A 23,271-nucleotide genomic window follows, 5' to 3' on the forward strand; every position below is an offset into this window, starting at 1 on the left:
AACCGTGTATTTGCTGGCCAGAAGATCTGGCTTTATCCGGATGTGACTAAGTTTACACAAGAAAAACGTAAAAAGTTTCTCTCTATGAGGTCAAAAGTTTTGGAATTGGGAGGTTCTTTCCTCCTGGCTTATCCCTGTAAATGTGTCATCAGGTTAAATCAAGTTAAATATATATATTATATGCCTGATCAGCTTCAGACCTTCCTAGACAATAAACAACGATAGAGTTGAGATATATATGGGACTGACGGAACCATATTAATTTTTATTTATATATTATGATTGTGTTATCTTCACTAATTCCTACCCCCCTATTATTGAGGTCTAAGGAAGCCAAACTTTGTCTTTATTAGGACGTTTTTCAATTATAATTTTCCTGTATTATTATTTAATGGCTGTATTACACTTTTGCAGTATGATAATCTCTGTAATAAAATTAATAAAAATTATGAACAATAAAACTTAAGCAACCCCAGCTGTTGCTCTCCTACTTTTTACAAGATCATTTTAGTTATTGTCCAAATGACTATTTTAGTGCTTCTGGATTATGGTGATTCTTTATATTTAGGTGCAACAGTGAAACCTATTACTAAGCTTCAGCTAGTTCAAAACTCTGCAGTGAGAGATTGATCTTTCGGCAGATTTAAGTTTGATCATGTTTCTCCCTTGCTTGCCTTGCTACATTGGCTGCTTTTTCAGGCAAGGATTTTTTTTAAAGTATCTTGTCTGCTTTTTAAATTTCTAATTTGGTATTTGTCCTGAGGATTTATCACAAAAGCTCAAGGTTTTACACAATAGCCCTACCTCTCGATCATGTAATTATTTATCTTTACTGTTTCCATCTGTTAAGTTTATTAGATTTAAAGCAGTTTTTACACAGTCTTTTTGTTTTGTGGCAGTTGATCTTTAGAATGGTCTCTCGGTTCGCCTTGTGAGGGATTATTTAACCTTTTGGAAGGCTTTAAATTTCCCAAAATTATCCAGGATATTTTTTTTTTGTTACATTTGTACCCCGCGCTCTCCCACTCATGGCAGGCTCAATGCGGCTTACATGGGGCAATGGAGGGTTAAGTGACTTGCCCAGAGTCACAAGGAGCTGCCTGTGCCTGAAGTGGGAATTGAAACTTCTGTTTTTCTGGTGTAATTTGTTTACTGTAAATTCCTGATGACTGTTTTCAGTGTTGCTTGATTCTTGTATGGGAGAGCTGGTGGGTTATAAATCCTCGATTAAGATATCTGCTCTGATTAATTTAGTCATGTGACTACAGACCATACTGTTATGCCAATTACAGTGCACTCCATTTAAGTGCAAGTCGGATAAGCGCATGCTCTGTTTAACTGCATGCCGTACTTCGGTCCCGTTTTTGGCGCCATCAATTTCTATGGGGACAAACTTTGAATTAGTTCACCACTGATAAGTGCAAGATTCGCTTATATGCATGGTTTAAGATCGCTCTTTTGCAGGAAAGACGCCGCATAAGCGTGCGCATGGAATGTGGAAGCTGATTGGCGCGTGACAACCAACGAGATTTCAAATTTACCGCCCCTTTAACTGCCACAGGCAGAATAAGCAAAAGAATGTTGTTAGAGTGTACATTGGAGTCGTTGTTGTGGCGAAACTATAAGACTTTAACACGGACTGAACAAATAGAAGTTCTTAAAAAATTAGAAAACAAACAAAGTCAAGCATCTATTGCTAAAGAATATGGTGTCAATCCCAGTCAAATTTCATGTATCTTGAAGCAGAAAGACTAGCTTCTGGAAGAGTGGCAAAACAATACAAATCCACAACGGAAACGAAAACGTGCGGGGAAAGCTGAGGAGGTAGAAGATGCTCTTCGGTGATTTTCTCAAGTCAGGAGCAGACAGTTTCCAGTCAGTGGTCCACTGCTTATGGAGAAAGCTAATCAGCTAGCTGAAAGTCTTGGACTAACTGAATTCAAAGCCACTGTTAGATGGTTGGAAAGATGGAAGGAGAAGAACAACAACATAAAATTCAAGAAACAGCATGGTGAAAAACAAGACGCTGATGACTTCGGTGCTGAAAATTGGGTTGTTTCAGTTCTTCCTACCATCTTGAACGAGTTTGCACCTCGTGACATTGTCAATGTTGATGAAAACGGTCTCTACTGGCGAGCAATTCCTGATGAAACACTTGCATTCAAACAAGCCAAAACTACAGGAGGTAAAAAAATCAAAGGATCGACTGACGATCCTCCTTTGCTGCAATATGGATGGGAGTGAGAAATTGGAACCCCTCGTCATTGGAAAGAGCAAACAGCCCCGTTGCTTCAAGAATGTTAAGTGAGTTCCTGTGTCATACAAGGCTAACGCAAATTCATGGATGACTGGGGAAATTTGGAAGCAGTGGCTAAAGAAGTTAGACACTAGAATGCGGGCACAAAAGCATCAGATTTTGTTGCTTTGTGATAATTGTGCTGCACACAGTGATGATGTCAGGCTGTCTAACGCCAAGGTGGTCTTCCTGCCACCAAACACTACCTCTCTGATCCAACCTATGGATCAGGGCATAATAGCCCATTTCAAACAACATTATCGGGCTCTTGTGCTATGTCGTCTGATGAGCGTTATGGATGACCAGACTGGCAAGGATAAATGTGCTGTTGAACTGGCTCATAATCTATCACTGTTGGATTCCCTACATATGCAGCAAGAAGCCTGGAATCATGTTACACAGGAGTCATTCCGTGTCAAGTGGACCAATTTTAAAGGTCGTCCCCACCTCACCATCTCAGATTTTGATGAAATTTGGTACATAGTTTCTTTATGATAAAAAACTAAGCTGTGAAAAAGTTTAGTTCAAAAGACTAAAAATTGGAGGTTCTAGGGGACCTCAAATAAAGGGCTGCAAAATGTCGCCTGAGCAAAAATGACATTTTGGGCCAACTTCCAGAAGCTGTAAAACTGGAAGTTTTAGTAGTACAAGGGGGATATTTGGAGAACCTGCACTACTTTTAGGGCTTAATGAACTGGCAAAACCCCATGTTCCTAGTCCTCTTACTTTTTGAATGGTTTAGGCTCAAACTTTGCCAAAAAAACGGCAAAACTCAATTTACAGCGATGTTGAGGCTGCTGTAGTTTCTAAACTAGTTGGCCTTTCAGGTTGATTTTTGGTAGGTGTACTAAATGTACGGCTGTAATGAGGCCTTCCAATTTGCAGCACCTTCCTTCAAGTGGTTGAAAAATTATAAGCGTTCAAAGTTGGTATAAAAAGCATTTTTGCCCATATTGGGCTATCTTTGATGCCCTTGATCTCCAGTGGGACAGCTTCAATATTCTTTCTTTTAGCACCATTAGAAAGAGCAGATTTCCTTCTATCAGAATATGTAGTTTTCAATTTGGAGTCTCTCCATATAAGGATTGCAAAAAAAGTGTTTTTTGGCCAGTATTGTTGAATGATAGATGAAACGGATATAGGGCCCATCGATGTTTCTAATTGCTGTATAAGTCACTCAGTTGCTTTAAGCATGCGTTGGTCCATGGTGGCTACGCCACTACCAATTCAATAGGAAGTGGCAACCTCATCGCCAAGAGTTCACGCCCGATAGCCAGGCAAGTCCAGCCACTTGGCACAGGTTCCCAAGCCTGAAGGTGGGCATCTTACTTGAGGTTCCCAAGCCTCATTTGGTTGTCTTTGCCTAGTTTCTCAAGCCTAATGGGGGTGTCTTAATGGTTCCCAAGTAAAACCTCAGTGCTGAAGTGACAAGAATTTTTCACTGATAAGTTTCACTGCTGTTTCTGGAAATGTATACTGTCGTCCAAGTGCTGTAGTTGCTGGTACTGGAAGAACTGCTAGAATATGCTGTTCAGAAATCCAACAAGAATCTCTTCTGCTAGGCCAATGAAATGATCGTGCAGGCCCGCATGGATGCATAAAGTTGACCAAGGCATCATGTTCTTCAAATGATGTGTCACAGACATTGCCAGTCCACCATTTGTTGTCATAAACACAGGCAACATACTGCCCAGGCTGAAGTTGAGACACATTTATGCCAGGTACACTCACTGGGTCATCTGACTGACAAAGTTTGACAACAAATGAGGAGGAATCATTTGACACTCTACTGACTGAAATTTGGTTCAAGTCAATGGGAATAAATTGGTGATTTTCACGAGTTCCAGCAACTGTGGAAGCTTTACTGAATCTTTCTTCTTGTGCAGATCTTGAAGATTCAATTTCATCCTTGGAAACAAAAATGAACTTGATTTTATTTATTTTTTGATCACAAAATTCAAACAAGCCTTGTGCTGTGAGAATTTGGCTATTTTTAGGTCGTTGCAAACTAGCCTGAGCAGCTAGTCGCTTTGTTGTACCACCTATGGCATCACATGGTGACTTGCCATGGCTTGTGCCAAAGCAATTCCACTGTGCACTTATTCCAAATTCTGTTTGATGATAGCACAAGTTGGCAAAGTTTTTGAAGTTCTTGTATTGTGCAGCTGAGCCATCACTAAAGTATGTTACATATTTTATTTCTCCAATTTTGCTTTTCAAGAACGCGATTAATTTTTCCAAGAATGCATGTACAGCAACTGCATCATGCCGCAAGCTGTCACTTATTATGCAAACACTTATGCACTGAATTTCACTTGAAGCATCACGGAAGTACACAACAAATGGATGCAGTGTAGCTTGACTGTTTTCCCAGTGGAAACCTTGAACAGCATCTTGGACAATAAAGGAGTAGTTTTCAGCAAAGTCCAAGAGAACAACAATTTCACAAGGATTTAGGTTTTCTTTAACAGTTTTTAAGTATTGTGTCTGATGTTTGGAAATGTAATGGTGAATTGACAGGTTTGAAACTTTCAATGCAAGCTCAGATACAAAATCATCAACATACATCTGTTTGGTCTCCAGTGTGGTGCGATCTGTATGAACCCACTGCTTAAACTCGATTGTTTCACCTGGGTCAGCATCACTGAACACTTCTGTCAGGTAATTTTCAAGCACATCTTTACCTGGACATATTTCACACCTGTGAAGCATGCATTCTTTGCATTCCAAATTGCACACAGTTTTAGCCATCAGTGCTTTGTAATCTTCGTTCAGCAGATGGCTTCCAGCAAGCATAAGCTTCACATTTTGATGAATGACACAAACACACACTGAATGCATACCAGATGAGCCAACAGTGACACACCATTTTGGCCTTAGCTCACAAAATTTGGAAAAACCCACTTCTGGCCCATTTCGAGTACCATATGCAACATACATTTCTTTTAGATTGCTAAGCAGCAAGCGCTTTTGCATTTGAATTTTTTCAGTGCCAGTTCTGACAGAGACAAAATCTTTTTTCCCTGGGCACAGTCTACTGAATTCATCATCTTCAAAAAAGCCAAGAATTTTTTTTTCTGTTTCTTCTGGTAAAACTTTACCTTTCTTCTTGTCTGGTTTTGCCAGAATTCCACAAACTGATTTCAGATTTCTTGCTTTTTTAACCATTCTAGTTGAAACCATGAATTCTGAGGCAGTTCTTTCAATAGACCAGCTTTTTGGTGCTAAAGTTAGTATTTGCAGTTTTTCTGCATGATTTGCTGAAACTTGGACTTTCAACTCGTTTAGCAGGTCATCATAATCAGAACATTTGTCACATTTCTGACTGGTAGAAGGTTGAGTTTCAAACTCATTTAGGTCTAAGCCACCAGCAACTGCAAGATGATGACTCAAAGTATTTTGCACTCGCCTGATTTTGCGCTTGGTGTAGCCTCGTACATCACGCTTGCTGACTTTTTTGAACTTTAATGGAGAAATACCAAGAGATGTCAAACTTGTGTTCAACTTGCCAGAAATGTCACTGTGTTCATCATCTGCTGTTGATGATGATGATGATAAAGAATCAGCAGCTCTGTTACTGACGTCTTTTCGACAAGATGGACATAGTTTCTGACCCGGCACAAATATTTTGCTTGTTAAGGCCTTTAGCTGGGCTGCTAGTGTGTCATCCAGCACTCTTAAGCCCCTTTTTGCATTATGACCACCTTTGGAAAATGGGTTACAGCAGGTTCTTTGCAAAAATTCAAACTTTTTCAATAGTAAGGATTCATGATGAAGGCAAATAGTTGATCCAGCATCGAAAAGTTGACCAGAACGCTCTTGTAACAACTTCTGTTGATCAGGCAGAAGCTCTTCAATTAATTTCAAACCTTTATTTTTATTGTATGTCAGTAAATGACACTCTGATGTACTTGAACAGCCAACTGAGCAAAGTGGAAATTCATCTGATCTTTCTGGATCCATTGATGACCGACCATTAGCATCAGTTCAACAAACGCATTTATTCTTGCAATCAGGTTTTCAATGGGTAAAATTTTACTTCAGTCTAAAGTGATTAATATCTTCATTTGTGGCATTTAATTCAATATAAATGAGCCTGTCGGTGCAAGTGCGAGTTTCTTCAACAAGAAGTATGTATACAATGGTTTCCACCCTGTTTTTTAGTTTACTTGAACACAGTTTTATAACATAATGTTTAAAGAAAACTTCTTTAGCCAGTTAGACTTGGCCAATTATGATTGGTGAACCCTGTTGCAAGGCAGAATTGTTTGTTTCATTGCCCAATTGTATGCTTCTGGTACCTCCTGGCTCCTGAGTGTCTGTTGCTAGGCTTACTTTGATGCCTACAGTTCACTAAGAGGTCAAACTGTAGCAAGGGTGAAGAAACACCAGCAACAGACACTCAGATGCCTTGCAACAGGGTCCACCAATCATAATTGGCCAAGTTGGACATCCTAACTGACTGCAGTTTTCTTTAAACCTGTTATGAAACCTGGCCTCATCCTTCCACATCCTAAAAAACATTCCTGTTTTTTAGTTTTCTTGAATACAGTTTTATAACATAATGTGTTCTTAATTTTAAAAAACTGGTGCTTTTTCAAAGAAGAATCACTTTTACTACACTTGTATCAAGGGTGTAGTGAAGAAATCACAGGCTGCTGCCCGCAAACATTTGAGGGCATTTTTGCAATCCTTATATGAAGAGACTCCAAAATGAAAACTACATATTCTGATAGAAGGAAATCTGCTCTTTCTAATGGTGCTAAAAGAAAGAATATTGAAGCTGTCCCACTGGAGATCAAGGGCATCAAAGATAGCCCAATATGGGCAAAAATGCTTTTTATACCAACTTTGAACGCTTATAATTTTTCAACCACTTGAAGGAAAGTGCTGCAAATTGGAAGGCCTCATTACAGCTGTACATTTAGTACACCTACCAAAAATCAACCTGAAAGGCCAACTAGTTTAGAAACTACAGCAGCCTCAACATCGCTGTAAATTGGTTTTTGCAGTTTTTGTGGCAAAGTTTGAGCCTAAACCATTCAAAAAGTAAGAGGACTAGGAACATGGGGTTTGCCAGTTCATTAAGCCCTAAAAGTAGTGTAGGTTCTCCAAATATCCCCCTTGTACTACTAAAACTTCCAGTTTTACAGCTTCTGGAAGTTGGCCCAAAATGTCATTTTTGCTCAGGCGACATTTTGTAACCCTTTACTTGAGGTCCCCTAGAACCTCCAATTTTTAGTCTTTTGAACTAAAAGTTTGCACAGCTTAGTTTTTTATCATAAAGAAACTATGTACCAAATTTCATCAAAATCTGAGATGGTGAGGTTGGGAACCCCTGGTTCACTTGACACGGAATGACTCACAGGCAACCATTGTGAACTGCTACAAGCGGGCAAGCTTTGTTAGGGATGTGGAGAGGGACGAAGTCAGATGAACAGGCTATTGACATCCCAGCCGGTGTTACTGAAGAGGAGTTTCATCACTACGTAGCTGTTGATTACGATCTACAAACAGCTGACGACAGCACTGATGTCGAGATATGCGCCTACACGCAGGCAACGGCTGATGATGAAACAGATGATGAAATGAGCAGCGAAGCACATGCTGACGAAATTCAACAACCTCTTGTTACTTTTTTTCAAGAGCGCTGGAGAGTCTCAACACTATGCAGGCCTATCTGGAGGCCACTGGATATCACTGCTATGACAGTTTTTACCGTCTGGCAAACATAGTCTATGGAACTCACAGACACAAGAATGTATAGAGGACTATGACTGATTACTTCAAGTAAGCCTAACGTCAGTTAATGGAGACTGTATACTGTATGTATAATAAACAGTACTGTACATATGTTTATCAGATGTCAAGATTCTTTGAGTCACAACGGTTAAGTGCACGCTCCGGTTAACTGCATGTATTTCTTTGGTCCCAGACCCTTGCACTTAAGCGAATTGCACTGTACATACAAATCGTCTATACGCTTTCATCCAACTCATTTGATATCACACCTCTCAATACTTGTTTAGATAAGTCTTTTTCTAATTGGTTATCAATAAATTATTTCTTAGTGTTACTAAGTGTGAATCTATCCACTTTCGTAATCCATATTGCATAATTCCTCTCCTACCTAATCTTATAGGTAGTACGTTAACCTATTCAGAGAAAATTAAGATTCTAGGTTTTTGTTTTTGATCAGAAGCTAACTTTTAAAAGGCATATTGATAAGGTATTGCAATCCGCTTTCTTTGCCTTGCAGCACATTCGTTTGATCAAAACATACCTACGTGGAGAATGTATTCGTACACTTGTATTATCATTGGTTATCACCCATTTGAATTACTGTAATTAAGTTTTCTCAGATCTTTCTCTTCAAATTACTTCATGAAGCCCATAAATTTAATCGTGTTATACCTTCACTTAAATCTTAACACTGGTTACCAATTTCAACCAGAATACAGTTTAAATTAATAACATTGGTTTGTAAGGGTTTGCAACTTTCTGCCCCAGATTCTTTCTAATTTACTCATACCCTATTTTCCTGCTTGTACACTTCAGTTTTGTCAAAGTTCACTTACAGCTCCCTCCACTCTCCTGTTTACACTTGGATGCTACTTGGGAAACTGCATTTGCCTATGCTGGGGGTGTACTTACGGGTGGGCCCAGGCCCATCCAGCCTTGTTTCTGGCCCACCCAGTTTGTCTGATTTTCAGTCCAATCAATTCTGGTCTTCTAGGTTCAGCCGTGATCACAGTCGCTTGAGTGTAAGCTGAGGTGTAGCTGTGTCCTTTGCAGCTCTCCAGCGTTTTACTTGCAGCCTGCCTAATTTTTGTTCCTGCAGTGCTCAGGTCTGGGACCGTCCCAGGAGTGCGTGAAATGGGAGGATCAGGACCTGCTCTGACCGAGTCAGTTTACTGGCTCATCTCCACGGTGTGCATCAGGGCTGCATTCTAGTGCTGCTGATACATAGTGCTCTGCTGTTACTGGTGCCTGTTGCCCTGCCCCCCCCCCCCAATCTCTTCCCCCCCCCCCCCCCCAACGATGTGCACGTGGCCGCACAAGCATAACGAAAAATCTGCTGCCCTCGAGGCTCTGTCGTCGGACCCAGACTCCTCTGTGCCTGTGGGCTCAGCCTTGAGGTGCACATCGCTTTCTAGTGCTCTGCTCTTACCAGCATCTGCTACCCTGCCCCTCAGTAACCCCTTTCTCCCGTAGCTGCACAGCAGAAAAAGCTTCCGCTCTCGTGGCCTTGCCGGACCCAGTCTCCTCTTTGCCAGTGGGCTCCTCCCCATGGCGCGCATTGCGGGTGCTTTCTAGTGCCGCTGCTGCCACAGTGCTCTGTTCTCACCGGCACCTGCTACCCTACCATTCAGTTCTTTCTCTCTCTCCACCATTGCTGCAAAGTCAAAGAAAAGTTTTAATGCTTATTATGTAATGCTAGTGGGCTTATGGGTGAGGCTGGGCTCTTCACTGCCTGGGGAAGGGGAAGTTATATGTAATGTAATGTTGGTGGGGGGGGGGGGGGGCTCAGTTCCCAGGTTAAAAAAAAAAAAGTTTTGCATTTGGTGTTGGTGGATTTCTGGGCGGGGATGGGCTCAGTACCCAATTTAAAAATAATAATAATAATAATAAACAAAGGGTGGGGAGATTGGAAAGGGCAGAGGAGGTGCTAGACTATGGGGGTAGGACAGGGTTGACGGCATCATGTGTGTTGAGATGTTTGCCATTATAGTAGGCTTATGTCCAAGTTTTAGATATGGGATAATATAACTATATTTTAAAATAATTGGTTTTTCCATTAAGTATGTATGTGGTTTATGTTGATGCAGGGCAGCTGGACATACTACATAGAAATCCATCATCAAGTGCATTCTAAAGCATTATTTTGTAGATCCCAAGAAACATTACTCATACCTATATACTACTGGGCCCACCCAAAATGTCAGCTCTGGCTGTGCCACTGGCCTATGCTGGTACAAAACTTTGGAACATGCTACCATCCAATATAAAAACTGAATCTTCTCATTCAGCATTAAAAAAACTTCTCAGGACTTGACTTTTCAAGCATAACCTTCAATACATGAATATTCTCAGTATATCACTATTATTCCTCTTTTACGTTCTTTTCTCCTTTTTATCATATTTTTTATTTCACTTGAGTTTTGTTGTTGTGAACCGCATTGCAACAATTTTGCAATATGTGGTATATCAAAATTGTTGAAAGTAAATAAATAATAGGGTGTTCGTATTGTATATAAGTCCATAATAATGTGAGATTATGAATTACCTTGCCCTAAGTGTGCAGAGGCATATAGTGCTATATAAAATGGGGCATTTCCCTGAATGTTTCTGTTTTGAAGACGTTCCAGAAACCTGGAGAAACTTAAAGCCCTGCATTATCTGTTTCAAAGCAAAATGCCTAAGATCCTTCTAAATCAGTTGTTTTCCCCTGGGTATTGAGGGGGAGGGGGGTGAAGTTGCCTTTACTGAACATGAGAAGATATAACATTGCCTATTAAAGGGCCATAATATTACTCGTTAAATTGTGCAAGTGGCAAATTTACATGTGCTACTCAATTGGTTGAAAACAATAAATTATCATCACTAATTTCCAATAATTGGAATTTACATGTGCTTCTTTTTAGGCATATTCTAAAAAGAGACAGGCATAAATTCCAACACGCTTAGCTGAAAAGGGGGTGTGGTCATGGGAGGAGTGTAAGTGTATTTGGGCATCAGTCAAATTTACGTGTGTGTTAGAATTCAGGGGAACATGCATATATTTAGGCACTGGCATTAACACCAGGTTTTCGGTGGCATAAATGGCCATGCCTAAATGTATGCACATTCCCCTGGCCTATGCACTATTCTATAAACTGCATTTTATCGTAGATATGGTTTATAGAATAGCACTGCATGCATTATTCCAATGCGCCTACGTTTTAAATGCCATATACAGAATCCAACCCATAATGATACATCTGTGTGCTTGGGGTGGATTTGGTTTGTAAAGTAATGATGGTGGATCAAAATACTATCCTTTTACTTCCTCAGATGTGTAATATGGATTTAGATCTGGTTATAAGTAAGGGACAGTAATGCAAATGGTGTGAAATAGGATATATTGTATAGTAGATGTTGTGGAGCAGTAGCCTAGTACTTAGTGCAACGGACTTTGATCTTGGGGAACTGGGTTCGATTCCCACTGCAGCTTCTTGTGACTCTGGGCAAGCCACTTAACCCTCCATTGCCCCAGGTACAAGTAAGTACCTGTATTTACTATGTAAACCGCTTAGAATGTAGTTGTAAAAAAAAACTACAGAAAGGCGTTATATCAAGTCCTATTCCCTTTCCATTTCCCTACTTACTGAAGGGGAGAAGTGTAAGTCTCTTGAAAATTTGTGAAGAGAAGGGAATTTGGGCATCAAGAATGGTGGTATACCTATTTGCAAATTTACCATACCCAAACATTGGATACCACAGTATTGCGCAAAAATCTGGAATAAGCTGCTCTTAATGCTGTTTTCACATAACTGTAAGTGTTATGGTAGAACATATTCACTCCTCTTTCAAATGCAGCTTTTTTTATTTTATTTTAGATATGCATTCTTATTATCCACTGCTTATCAGAATCAGATCCTGAAGCAAAAATGGATCTAACGTGAGCCAATCACAGTTGCATAAGTCTGACTGCAAGCTCATCTCATCTCACCGCACCTCTTCAGGCAATGGTTTGACAACTGTCGAGTGGCATTTTCTTTGTTTACAGTGGGTAGAAGATGCCTGGAATGTGGATTGAGTGGATATAAAGCAAGAAAAATCTATTGTTGGCAACAGTGTAGAGTGGAGTGAACAAAGTAGTACTCAAAAAGGAGGGTCCTTTTACTAAGCCGCGGTAAAAAGTGTCTTGCGAAGTGTAGGTGTGTGTATTGGGTGCATTCCGGGCCAGTTTTTACTGCGTCTGCAAAAGGCCTTTTTTTGATGGGACGGGAAAAAGGCATGCAGTAAAACTGAAATCGGCATTTGTCCAAAACTGGCCTGAGCCTTTAATGCCACTCACTGATCTAATGATAAGGGCTCATTTGCTACACGTGCGGTGACCGGTTGTGTAGTCTCACTTAGCTATGCACTGCAAACGCGTAGCACCTAACACACCTTTGTAAAGGGGCCCCTGAATTTGCAAGATATGGGAAAAAGAACTTTTGTCACAGAAGCACTTTCTAACTCTCTGGAGACCAGGCTTGCACGTAAGGTGATTTCCAAGTGAAGTATGCAAGCCAAAAGTGTTTGACTACGTCCGTCAAACATCAAGATTATGACTTGGGTGTTCAGGACAGCAAATTGTGTTGGGATGTCTACAAATTGTCAACAGCATAGTAAATGCCAAGGAATACATTGAGAAACTGTAGAAGTACGTGATTCCATCAGCAGAGAAACTTCCCTCCCCTCCCTGTGACTACATATTCTTGAACAACAGTTCCCTGTGCTGTCAAGCCAAAGAAGTTGACTGGAAGATATCCAAGAAGTTCCACGAGCTTCGCTTGGCCAACCCAGTCATCAGACTTAAATCCAATCGAGAACTTGTGGCATGAAATAACATTAGAAATATCCAAGTGGCATCCTGCATCAAACAGTTCTGACAGGGGTATTCACTGCAGCCTAGAATCAAGTGGTTGCCAGCCACCATCTCCTAAAGTTGGTCTATTCGATGCCAGGACAATGCAAGGCTGTCTGCAAGAGTAGACTGATCTACCAAATACTAGCCATCACTACACACTGCCAAATAACCGTTTTCTTGCCACATTTTGTCATATAATGTCATGGACGCATCTGAATTGCAGCTGAGCCACACTGAAATTGCAATATATATCAGTACCTGTGTTTTACACTGCTTTTAATATGTTTGTATGTATATAGGTATATATATATATATATATATATATATATAAACTAGTAAACAAAGGCCCGTTTCTGAGCGCAATGAAACGGGCGCTAGCAAGGGTTTCATGGCTGCATGGCTCGTCGCGGTTTTACCTGGTTCGTGGCGTGCACCGCTGCTGTTTCTGTTGTAGCTCTGTGTGGGTGGCGGTTTTCGTGCCCCGCCCTCGACGTCATCGCGTTTTGATGCGAGGGCGGAGCAGAGCTACAGTGTGGAAATCCGGAGTTTGTGGCCTGAGTAGATCGTTGGAGGTGAGAATCTGCTCTGCCCTCAACGTCATAACGTTTGATGCGAGGGCGGGGCCCAGAGACTGTGATTTTCGTGGCTTCAGAGCTTCGAACATACGAACCTTGGCTTCAGTGACATCAGCAGACAATAGAACGTTGAGGGTGAGTTTTATATATATAGATATATTTATATAAATACATAAAATATGCATTCAGAATTGAAAGAGCAGTACGGGACCATTGTGCAGCAAGCCACAAAGAGTAATAAGACTAAGCACAAATTTTAAAAATGAAAATTAAATGAATGCAAACAATTACAACCTATTCCAGACCTTTGCAGGCCACTGTAATAAATTAATAGAAGAGGTATGGGAAAACTTTCAAGAAGAACTTCTGTTGAGTTGAGAAAACAAGAGTAAGATTAATGCTGTATCAAAAAGTGGTGATGGGGTCTTACTGCTGCCTGGGACAGTGATGTTCCCAGCTATTAAATGGGACAGAGATCTAGATGGAGTGAGGCGTGTGCCAGAAGAAGATATATGTAAAGCAATGAAAAATATAAAACTCTTGCTATGTTTCTCCAAGAACAAAAATATAACTTTTTAATGAGGATTGTATTCTTCTCCTCAACAGGCCTGCTTGGCTAAGCCTTCTGTATATGGAGAATGCCTCTAGTGTTTAAGGGAACAAGTTATACATATATTCTGGGGATGTGTGCAAATAGAGAGAATTTGAGAGTTGATGACCAATTATTTAAGTAGAATATTGGAGTATCATATTTTGATCAAAGTGGAATTTCAGTTATTTGATCTGACAGTTCTACTTAGATTAGGGAAAGGAGGAAGAATGTTACTTTGAAAAGTTTTCCTTCTGGGGGAGAAAATGTATATTGTCCAGTTGAAGATAGAAAGATCCACCTAGGTTTACTCAGAAAACAAATTATATTAGCTGTTCAAATACGAAAGGATAGATGCTGAAAGACTTTGAATATGGAGTGCTTTCAAGCAAGTTTGGGCACTTGTTTGGGAGGCAGTACCTCTCAGTACAAAGAATTGAATGTAAAGATATGGTCACCACTGTAGAGATAAGTGAGTGAGAGCGTTTAGTATGGGATCAAAGGAAGTTTAGCTAGGGGGGGGGGGGGGGGTGATAAGTTTGCAATACTGGACATGGAGAAGAGTAAACGTGGCTGGTAGACATAAGATACTGTGTTTATTACTGGTAAAAGATAGGGTAAATGTTTGCATATATCGCAACATTTTTCTTTTTTTTTCATTTATAGAAGTCTTTAATGAAAAAAGATGTCATTTCCTTGTCATCAAGCAGATGAAGCCATTACGTATGGGTTATGTCCATCAACCAGCAGGGAAGATAGAGAGCATTCAAACTTTCACAGTGCCCTCTTGGCCAGCTAGCTCCACTGCCTCTTCAGTATTCTCTATCTCCCTTAGCAGGGTGGCTGCAGCTTGTTCGAGCTCCAGAAAAATCTGCCGGGAGGTGGTTCCTGGCTTGCCAGTTGTTAACCGGGGTGTTGGAGGCTATAGCAGCTTCACTTTAAAGGCACATAGGTTAGCCCTTTCCCTGCCTTACCCATACCTCTGTGGATGTGGACATATTGCCTTGCTTTCCTTGTCCTTACCCACCAACAGTGGATGCAGGCATATAGGTTCGCCCTTTCCCTGCCTTTCCCACTCATCTGAGCCTCCGGAGTCTTCAATACCTCTGCTTTCCTCACAGCTTAAAAAAAAAAAAAAGTCGCGTCGCGTTTTTAAACGCAGAGACGCTGGAACAGAGGTTTTTGACCTGATTTTCAGCAGGATCATAGTTGTACACTAGATCCTTTGAGGTAAGAGTGTTTTCCAACTCCTCTGGGGTGGGCCCGCGATCGGGGCGATTTTGGCGCGAAACCGCCATTTTGGATTTTACCGCCGTTTTTCGGCGATGGCTGCGGACAATGTAAAGTGATGTTCCACTTGTGGCAAGCGCAAATCAGCAGCAGGGCTCTGTAAATCGTGCTGTATTGGCGTAGGAGCCGGCCCGAGCATGGCGAGCGATGTTTCTTCCCGCTCTGAGCTGGCAGCGGGCGCCATTTTGCTTACACCGCATGGCGCGGCCTCCGTGGACACGGAGAGACCTGAGCCGGGTGGGGCACCTCGAGATGAGGTTATTTCAGGAGTGGCTAGCACCGGACAGGATTTGGGTGCCCAGGGTGAGATTTTCTCCCCGGATTTTGTGCTTTTGCTGCATAAAACATACATGATGAAAAGAGCCCTTCCTCAAGGGTCGCCTGAGGCTCCTCTGATTGCCCCCCCGATGGATTCTGGCCTGGGACTGCCCAGTGAGGCTTTTTTCCCGGATGCTTGGCCTAAAGATAAGCGCAGAAGGGTTAATTCCCCTTCAGATTGTGGTGCACCTTTTCCCCCCCCCGTGGTCGGGGTGTGAGGATTCGGAGAACTCTGACAGACGTTCTTGGTCTGAGGAACCAGAGTCAGGTGCGGATTTACCACAGGATCTGGATGATCCCTCCGCGGTGAGGATTTTCCACCGTGATGAGCTGCCAGCGCTTATTTCAGAAACCCTGCAGGCCCTCTCGATTGAAGATCCTGACAGTGGCATGGCCTCCTCGGGTAATCCCAGGATGGCTAGTACCAAGAAAGCTGCTCTTGCCTTCCCTTTGCATGACTCCATCCTAGAGCTTGTTTTGGCTCAGTGGGCTGACCCCGAGGGACCTTTGAGAGTTTCCAGGGCTATGGGGCAGTTATACCCTCTGCGTTAGCGACATATGGTTCATTTTCAAATGCCTACAGTGGATGCCCTAGTCACTGCGGTGACAAAGAGAACTACCCTCCCTGTTGAAGGAGGTGTTGCCCTGAAGGATGTTCAAGACCGTAGGCTGGAAACAGCGTTGAAACGGTCCTTTGAAATTGCAGGTCTCACTGTTCGGGTGTCTGCATGCAGCTGTTATGCTGTGAGAGCCTGCATAGCTTGGCTGCAACAGGCAGTGGCTCAGCCCGGAGATGGAGCGGAGCCCTTCTTGGATGTGGCTCCGCGGATGGAGGTGGCCTTGTCCTTTCTGGCTGATGCCCTTTATGACCTTGTCAGAGCTTCGGCTAAACAAATGGCAGTAGCAGTGGCGGCTCGCCGTCGTCTGTGGCTACGACACTGGGCAGCGGACATGGCCTCTAAGCAAAGGTTGGTGAAGTTGCCTTTTCAAGGACTTCTCCTATTTGGTGAGGAGTTAGAGAAAATTGTGAAAGGCCTGGGTGATCCAAAACCCCAGCGCTTGCCCGAAGATAGGCAGAGGCCTTCCTCTAAGGGCCAGGCGGTCCACTCCTCGTACAGACCTCGCTTCCGTGAAGCTAGAAGGTACCGCCCGGGGCGTTCTGCTGGGTTCACTTCACGTGCCCGTGGTCAGCAGAGGAACTCCTTTCACTCGGACAAGCGTTCCGCAGCCGGTGGCTCAAGACCAGGAGTTCAGGGGCGACCCTCTCAATGATGGTGCGCCGGCCCTCTCCTCGATGCCTGTCATCGGAGGGCGGCTTTCCCTCTTTGTCGAGGAGTGGGCCAAGATTTCCTCAGATCAGTGGGTTCTGGACCTGATCAGAGATGGATACAGAATAGAATTCAACGCCCCAGTAAGAGACGTGTTTGTGGAGTCCCGATGTGGTTCTGCCGTCAAACGGGCGGCGGTGGAGGAGACTTTACAAGGTCTGATTCAGTTAGGGGCAGTGACCCCGGTGCCTCCCGCCGAGCAAGGCTGCGGCCGATACTCCATCTACTTTGTGGTGCCGCGAAAAGGTGGGTCCTTTCGCCCTATTCTGGACTTAAAAGAAGTGAACAAGTCCCTGAGGGTGCGGCATTTCCACATGGAATCCCTGCGCTCCGTCATTGCGGCAGTTCAACCAGGAGAGTTTCTCACGTCTCTAGACCTGAAAGAAGCTTACTTGCACATACCGATTTGGCCCCCGCACCAGAAGTTTCTGAGGTTTGCGGTGTTGGGAAAACATTTCCAGTTCAGGGCCTTGCCTTTTGGCCTCGCCACAGCTCCCCGAACCTTTTCGAAGGTAATGGTGGTAGTAGCTGCTTTTCTCAGGCGAGAAGGTATCGGGGTTCACCCGTACCTAGACGACTGGCTCATCAGAGCAGACTCTGCAACAGAGAGCTTACCAGCTACAGCCAGAGTGGTCTCAGTACTGCAATCTCTAGGCTGGGTCGTCAATATGGCCAAAAGTCACCTGTCCCCTTCACAATCTCTAGAGTTTTTGGGGGCCAGGTTCGACACAGTCTCGGGCTATGTGTTCCTACCCGAGCCAAGGCGGTGCAAGCTTCAGAATCAGGTCCGTCTGCTCCTGAGGATGCCCCGCCCGCGAGCTTGGGACATTGTCCAGCTGCTGGGATCGATGACTGCCACGATGGAAGTGGTACCCTGGGCGAGAGCGCACCTGAGACCTCTACAGTATTCCCTACTCCGGAGATGGTCTCCTATTTCTCAGGATTACCAATGCAGACTTACTTGGCTCCCTGCGGCCCGTCTCAGCATGGAGTGGTGGCTCTCAGACAGCATGCTGCGGCGAGGAATGCCGCTGATGCTTCCCGTTTGGTGCCTAGTGGTAACAGATGCCAGCCTGAAGGGCTGGGGCGCACACTGCAAGGGGAAGCATGCCCAGGGTCTATGGACACCCGAGGAGTCGGGGTGGTCCATCAACCGCCTAGAGTTGAAAGCGGTGTTTCAGGCGCTTCTGGCCTTTCAAGTGACCCTGGAAGGATTGGCTGTCAGAGTGATGTCGGACAACACGACAACGGTGGCCTATATAAATCGACAAGGCGGAACAAGGTGCAGAGCACTAGCCGCGCAGGCCGAACTGATTTGCCACTGGACCGAGCTGCATCTTCAGTGTCTGTCGGCAGCTCATATTGCAGGTCAGAGCAATGTGCAGGCCGATTATCTAAGCAGGCATCAGATCGATCCAGCAGAATGGAATCTGGCAGACGAAGTATTCCTGCAGATCTGTGCCAAATGAGGCAAGCCCGTGATGGATCTAATGGCGACAAGTGCCAATACCAAAGTCCCGTGCTTCTTCAGCAGACGGAGAGATCCTCGATCGGCGGGGTTGGATGCCTTGGCTCAACCCTGGCCTCCGGGTCTACTTTATGTGTTTCCCCCATGGCCCTTGATAGGGCGCCTGCTCTTGCGGATTCGGCTGCACCCAGGAGAAGTGGTCCTCATCGCCCCGGATTGGCCAAGGAGACCTTGGTATGCAGACCTCCGACAGATGCTCCTGGAGGCTCCTCTGCCGTTACCTCTGGTACCGAACTTGTTGACTCGGACCGGTAGCCATGGAGGACGCTGGCCGCTTCGGTCTTACGGCATGGCTATTGAGAGGGCGCAATTGAGGGATAAAGGTTATTCCAATAAAGTTATTTCCACTCTCCTGCAAGCCCGCAAGCGGTCCACTTCCGTGGCTTATGCCAGGATTTGGTGCCTGTTTGAGTCTTGGTGTGCTTCCAGAGCCATTGTTCCAATGCGGGCTCCTGTCTCGCTGATTCTGGACTTTTTGCAGGAAGGTGTACAAAAAGGCTTGGCCTATAATTCCCTGCGGGTGCAGGTGGCAGCGTTGGACTCCCTTCGTGGTAAGGTGGAAGGCGTGTCTTTGGCTGCTCACCCAGATGTGGCACGGTTTCTTAGAGGGGTGCTTCGGCTCCGACCTCCAGTGTGAGCACCCTGTCCAGCTTGAAACCTGGGGCTAGTTTTCAAAACCCTGCAGGCATCTCCTTTTGAGCCGCTTCGGCGAACATCGGAGAAAGACTTGACACTGAAGGCCGTTTTCTGGTGGCCATTACCTCGGCGAGACGGGTGTCAGAGCTCCAGGCGCTGTCCTGTAGAGACCCATTTCTGCAATTTTCAGAGTCCGGAGTCACGGTTCGGACCGTGCCTTCCTTTATGCCTAAGGTGGTTTCAGCCTTTCACCTAAACCAGCCTATTTTCTTGCCCTCTTTTTCAGAGGAAGAGTTTCCAGAATCTTTTGGGCAGCTGCACCTTTTGGATGTGCGCAGGACTCTGCTGCAGTATCTGCGAGTTACTAACTCTTTCAGGACTTCTGATCATCTGTTTGTTTTGCTATCCGGTTCTCGCAGAGGGTCTCCAGCGTCTAAAGCCACTATTGCCCGCTGGCTCAAAGAAACTATCTTTTCAGCTTATCTGCTGGCCGGCAGGGTTCCGCCTGTAGCCTTTAAGGCACATTCTACTAGAGCGATTTCTTCCTCTTGGGCTGAAACTGGAGCACTCTCTCTTCAAGAGATATGCAGTGCAGCAACATGGGCTTCTAAGCTCTCCTTTGCCCGACATTACAGGCTGGATGTGGCTGCCAGGAGGGATGCGCGTTTTGGTGCACAAGTGCTAGCGCGTGGTGTGGCTTGTTCCCACCCTATCTAGGGATTGCTTTGTTACATCCCATACGTAATGGCTTCATCTGCTTGATGACAAGGAAGGGAAAATTAGGTTCTTACCTTGGAAATTTTCTTTCCTTTAGTCATAGCAGATGAAGCCATGAGCCCTCCCTGTATGATTGTCTGTATTCTGTGAATCTGTTTTTCAGGTTCTGTTCTAATTTCCTGAAGTTCCTTCCTTGGGAGAAAGTTGGAAAACAATCTTCAGGATTCATGTTCAGTTTAAATTTAGGAGGATGTGTTCATTCCCTCCAGCATGTTATTTTTTTTGGAGAATGTGTTGATTTTCTCCAGGAGGCGCATGTGTTCCCCTCCAGTTCTATAAATAGGAGGATGTGTTCATTCCCTCCAGCATGTTATTTTTTTTGGAGAATGTGTTGATTCTCTCCAGGAGGCGCGTGTGTTCCCCTCCAGTTCTATAAATAGGAGGATGAGTTTATTCCCTCCAGGAGGATGTGCATTCCCTCCTTTATGAGTTCATGCCCTTGTGATGGGCCATCGTTCGCTGTGAGGAAAGCTCTTGTGATTCCCATTGTGGTTTGCCATACTGCTTTGGAAGCTTCAAATACTGAAGAGGCAGTGGAGCTAGCTGGCCAAGAGGGCACTGTGAAAGTTTGAGTGCTCTCTATCTCCCCTGCTGGTTGATGGACATAACCCATACATAATGGCTTCATCTGCTATGACTAAAGGAAAGAAAATTACCAAGGTAAGAACCTAATTTTCCCTTAACTGCAGTCAGAGTTCGAATTAGTGGAGGCAGCAACAAATTTGAGGAACAGGTATTAGTAATACAGCAGTCAAATTAGAGGAAGACTCCCGAAAACACAAAGTTCCTCCTGGAGTTACACAACCTCCATTACTAGCCTGTGATTATCTTCATCCAGATGGTAAGGGTTGGGGGGGAGGGGGTTGTGGGGGTTCGACCACCCAGAGACAAGGAAATGAGAGAAGTCACTACTCACAGTTCCAACTGAGGAAAGTCCTCCTAAACGCTGTATATGCTGATGCATGGGATCTTTCGTGGTTCCCACTGCATGTCTTTCTTCTATGTTTGTGCAGCGCTGCGTACGCTTTGTAGCGCTTTAGAAATGCTAAATAGTAGTAGTAGTTGTTGTGTCACTAAATGACTTCCCTTGTATTTCCTCATATGAGATGAGGAGAATTTACCCTTCTTCATGATTGGCTTTTTGACTTTAAATCAAAGCAAGTAAATGAGAAGGTTCAATATAAGTATGTCTCTCCCTTCTACTAGGTAACACACTTGCAAGTTTATTATTATTAAAAAAAAAAAGTGCCTAGAGTTATAACTCTAGCACTTAGAAGAAGAAACTTTTTTCTTTTAGTTTGATGAGGGACACATCAGGATATACACCTATGATCTGTCTAAAATGGGTCTGTATAAGTAGAAATTGAGATATGCAGGTCAGTGCATGTCAAGTTTCACCAGTATTTTAGAACAGAATCTGCTGACAGAGTCTGATCTGATATACAGGAGAAATGAATGTTTATGCACCAGGTGCATGCAGCATAATCATCAATTTTAGAAAAATAAACGTATATAATATTAATGTGTTCAAAGCCAGCACATAACTGGTTATGTTGTACGATGGCAACATAACCGATTATGTACTGGCACATAGCTAGTTATCTTTGCGACTTATAATTGGTTTTACATCTTATCCCGATGCTATCACAGTGACCAGTTTCTCTTGTCAGTTTGGCATTTGGGAGGACAAAAATTACTGGTAGATTAAGGGAAGAGGCCTCTTCCCCCCCCCCCCCCCCCCTCCACGCCATATCTTTCCAGAGGTATGCTGCTCAGTAGCAGCTTTTTACCAAATCCTAAACATGCTCGGTAGCAGGTGTGACTTCTGTCGTCGCTGTTTTAGGACATAAACGTTTAGTCCCTTTCTGAAATGGGGAATAAGAGACTATGAACTTGCGATGCTCTTGTCCAGACCTTGCCCCCTTGCCATTTGTGCATGCTTGGGTTTGATATGTGCATATCCTGTCTTTGTAAAACGGGGGCTTATATGTTTATTCAAGATAAACATTTAGGTGCCAGTTTATCTATAGATCGAATACAATATGGCTTGTAAAATGAGAGCCTTATTCTGTGGCCACGGAAAGGAGCCAAATGATTCTCATAAAATAATTTCAAAACTTTTTCTCTCTGAGGCAAAACCAAGAGGCCACCAAAATAGCGCTAGTGGCATCCTTCTCATTTGAAGTCTCCAGTAAAACCATCAAATTAAGCTGGTCAGCTGCAGCTTTCTCTTCCATAGCTGAATCTCTGTATCTCACAGAATTAGGTGGTAATGCTCTACCAATTGTTTTTCTAAGGTTTTTGTATAAAATATCAAGCATTTTCAAAAGGAAATCACATTTTAGTTTATTTATTTATCAATTTACATGTATAAACGATGTAGTTAGCAGCCATTTTGAATCTCTCAGGAAATCAATTTAGTACAAGGAAAATCTGAAAAGCTTCTTCCATTCTTTCTAATTTACTCTTCAGATAGTATTATTTACTCAGTGTGTAGTTAGACTCTGGAACTCGTTGCCGGAGAATGTAGTGACAGCAGCTGGCCTTACAGAGTTTAAAGGGGGTTTGGACAGATTCCTGAGGGAAAAGTCCATTGAACATTATTAATTTTTTTTGGGGGGGGGGGGGGGAGGGGGGTTGCCGGGTTCTTGAAGCCTGGATTGGCCGCTGTCAGAGACAGGATGCTGGGTTTGATGGGCCCTTGGTCTTTTCCCAGTATGGCGGTGCTTATGTACTTACGTACTTAAGAAAAGTGTGATTTGACTCTTCAAGCTACACTTCCTGGTTTGAGCTTGCAGCAGACCACCATGTCTAACCAAAGTTTGATCAAGTGAGGTAAATTTGAGAAGGCCTCCGCAGTAAACCTGCAAAGCTGAGATTAGACAACCAGACAAGTAGTTTTTATTCTGACCATCAGCTGCCATATTTCCAAGTTGGATACTTCTTGAGGGGGTGTCATAGGAAGATGTTCACCGCCACTATTCCCTCCTGAAAAATATAACTGGTTTAGAGGTTTCAACTGGGGTGAGGGAGGGGGCTCCAGACTCCTCATCTTATTATCTAAACCAAGCTTGTTTAAATTCAGTCATTGAGGGCCACAAACAAGCCAGATTTTCATTATAGCCCTATTGTTTGTGACCTTCGAGGACTGAACTTGGACAAGCCTAATCTTAACCCTTCACCACCATCACAACTTTTCCTCCATCCCTTATTTACTTTGATATTTCCAGGATTTCCTAGTGGTCTCTTGAAACCTTCTCTTGGAGAGTTTCAGCATTTGGCTGTGCACCCAGTTGCCTCTGCAGAGCACATCAGT

General features: G+C 43.6%; 1 protein-coding gene across 2 annotated transcripts in view; it reads left to right on the forward strand.

Annotated features, from left to right (window-relative positions):
- The window catches only part of PRR14 (proline rich 14), a 332,780-nt gene that overhangs the window by 36,129 nt on the left and 273,380 nt on the right, over positions 1-23,271 (forward strand). The gene's annotated exons all lie outside the window — the stretch shown is intronic.

This window comes from Microcaecilia unicolor, chromosome 7 (genome assembly GCF_901765095.1).
Source record: "Microcaecilia unicolor chromosome 7, aMicUni1.1, whole genome shotgun sequence".
NCBI lineage: Eukaryota > Metazoa > Chordata > Amphibia > Gymnophiona > Siphonopidae > Microcaecilia > Microcaecilia unicolor.